This window comes from Halichoerus grypus, chromosome 11, assembly GCF_964656455.1.
Source record: "Halichoerus grypus chromosome 11, mHalGry1.hap1.1, whole genome shotgun sequence".
NCBI classification, from domain to species: Eukaryota; Metazoa; Chordata; class Mammalia; order Carnivora; family Phocidae; genus Halichoerus; species Halichoerus grypus.
This window is the reverse complement of record NC_135722.1, coordinates 39,409,721-39,412,744: the sequence shown is the minus strand read 5'-3', so window position 1 is coordinate 39,412,744 and position 3,024 is coordinate 39,409,721.

The window sequence follows — 3,024 nt, the reverse complement described above, 5'->3', positions numbered from 1 at the left end:
TAGGATAGGCATATGCTTTTCTTTTCTTTCTTTCTTTTTTTTTTTTTTTAAAGATTTTATTTATTTATTTGACAGAGAGAGACACAGCGAGAGAGGGAACACAAGCAGGGGGAGTGGGAGAGGGAGAAGTAGGCTTCCCGCGGAGCACGGAGCCCGATGTGGGGCTCGATCCCAGGATCCTGGGATCATGACCTGAGCCGAAGGCAGACGCTTTACGACTGAGCCACCCAGGCGCCCCGGCATATGCTTTTCTTACTGATGTTGTACTAGCTGTAGAATATGTTTTGAATGCTGGAGGCCATCTTGGCATGACACGGGAAGAGCTCATCTGAGAATGTAGCCAGCTAGAGGAGGGTAGAGACAAGAGATGGTGTGATGGGTAATTTTATGAGTCAACTTGGCTAGGCCACAGAATCCAAGTATTTGGTCAAACATGTCTGGATGTTGCTGTGTGGGAATATTTTAGATGAAATTAACATTTAAATTAGTAGATTTTGTGTAAAGAAGATTATCCTCCATAATGTGGGTGGGCCTCGTCCAATCAGTTGAAGGCCTTAATAGAAAAAAACTGATATCCCGTGAGGAAGAGGGAATTCTGCTTTAAAGACTGCCTTGGGACTTGAGCTGTACCATCAACTCTTCCCTGGGTCTCCAGCCTGCTGGTCTACCCTGCAGATTTTGGACTTGCTAAGCCCCACAATTGTGTGCACAAATTCCTTCAAAAATCTCTCTCCCTCTATCTCTCTATCTTCCACCTCCCCCTCTTTCTCTGGAGACCCCTGACAATTACAGATGGCCCAACAGATTCCTGACGTCACTGCTTTTAACATTTGGTCCAGCCATACATGACAGCAAGTACTCCTGTATTTTTCATTTAAGTGGTCATCTTGAATTGGATTTCCATCACTTACAACCCAAAGGGTCCATCTCAGGAGGAGGCAGGAGCTCACACTGACTGAGCTCTCCTTCCATGCCAGACCCAGAGTTCCCCTTTTACAGTCAACCTGGGCCTTGAAGGATGCATAGAAGTTCATGTGGGCACGAGGAGGACAGGGTTGAGTGAGCATGTGCAAAGACACGGAGAAGTGATAGAGCGTGGAAGCCTGGGAATCCAGAGTTCAGTGTGGCTGCAGTGAAAGGCAAAAGACCAGAGTGGAAAAACTGTCAGGTAATGTAAGACTTTGAATGCCAGGCAGAGGACTTTGGACATTGTCCGGAGGACAGCGGGGAGAGCAGTGCAGAGTCTGAAGGAGAGCCAGGTTTGGGCTGGATCACTGCAGTGTGAGGGACACAGTGAAGCAGAGAGAAGATAGAGGCAGAGAGGAATGATTTTCTGGCTGGAGTTTTGCCTAATGCTCCTGAAATCATCTTCTGTATGTCCTTTCTTTCTCATCAGGTAGGACATCACGGTGGTTAGTGATACGGGCTTCTGCAGCCAAGTCCATAAGCTCTGCCACTTACGGTCTAAGTCTTGCCGCCTCAATGTCCTCAGTGAAGATTGTCTACTTCTTAGTAATGTCTTTTTTTAAAAAAACATTTTATTTATTTATTTATTTGAGAGAGAGTGTGAGCGAACATAAGCAGGGGGAGGGGCAGAGAGAAAGAGAATTTTAAGCAGACTCTGCACTCAATGCAGAGCCCCATGCGGGGCTCGATATCACGACCCTGAGATCATGACGTCATGACCTGAGCTGAAATCAAGAGTCGGATGCTTAACTGACTGAGCCACCCAGGCGCCCCAGTAATGTCTTATAATGATTAAATGTCACTACATACTTAGGGCTCAGCACAGTGCTTGACACATAGCAAAAGTTAGTAGCTTACTCCTCCCAAGGCCAGTGCGTAGGCCCCTGGGCTACAAACCCAAGGTCCTAGGAGGACAGTTGTGGCAGGCTCTCTGGCCCTCTTCCCTTTCCCTATTCCAGCCCCACCTGTCTTTCCCAGGGGTCACTCCTGCTCCCTCCAGTTCTCACAGAGGCATGGCCAGCCGGGGCCCCAGGGAGCTGGGAAGGGTCATACCAGGGACAGGAGTAGAAAGGGCTTTTAGCTCTGGAAACAGATTCTTATCCAAATCTCAGCCTGGGGAATTAGGCTGGAATGGGTGAAAACCAGCTTCCCAGCCCTGCACAGGCCCAAAGGGGGTGTCTCGGAAGCACAGAGGCTGTATACTTGGCCCTTTTTACTCTGACTTCCAGATGCAGAGGTGAGAGGCTCAAAGGCGGCTCAGTCTCCCCAGGGACTCGCTGTGGGAAGCAACTTCAATAAGATGGATAAAATGCTAAAAGTTCAGAGTCAAAAGGCATCCTTGAATTCCCAGCCCTTTTAGTCTTTTTCCCACTGTATGGTGCAGTAGAAACGGCAGCTCTGGCACCAACTTAGGGGGACCCTGGATAAGTCATTGCTTCCTTGGCCTCGATTTTTTCCCAAACACCCAATGATGGGGGGGTAGATTCAAAGGTGGAAAATAGGGTTCACCTTGTGGACCGGATCTGATCAGTTGTTAGTGGCTGCCTGGCTGGCTGGCTAGAGCCCTGGGATTGAAATAGCAACAAACGCCGTGCACGTGGAAGGGAGTGGGCGGCGCATGCGCACTCCTTAGCCTGGGTGGGTTTTGGTCTCAGCACTGACGCGGATTCTCACGCCTGGCCCAGTCCCCTCGGTGGACTCTGGCTTCAGCAGTGCTCCTCGTGGCCCCCACAGAAGCTCAGGAGCTGCTTGAGGCCCCCACCTCTGTACACATTCTCTGGACCTTCCCACTTCTTGCCTGGTTAATGCCAGTGTCTGCTGGGGAGAGCTGTGTGCTTTGGATTCAACATGGAACAACTTTCCAATACATGAGCATTGATGTCCTTGCTGATAGAAGAGAGGGAGTCAGGCCTCATAGAAAAGGAAGCTGGAGCCCATTGTAGCCCCCACACCCTGCTTGCTGGCTCAGAACTCCTGTCACCCAAGTCCCCAGCCTCCCTTCATCTCTCTCTTCCTGCCCTGCCCGGTGGCACGCCTTCCTGTCCTTCTCCTCTAGCC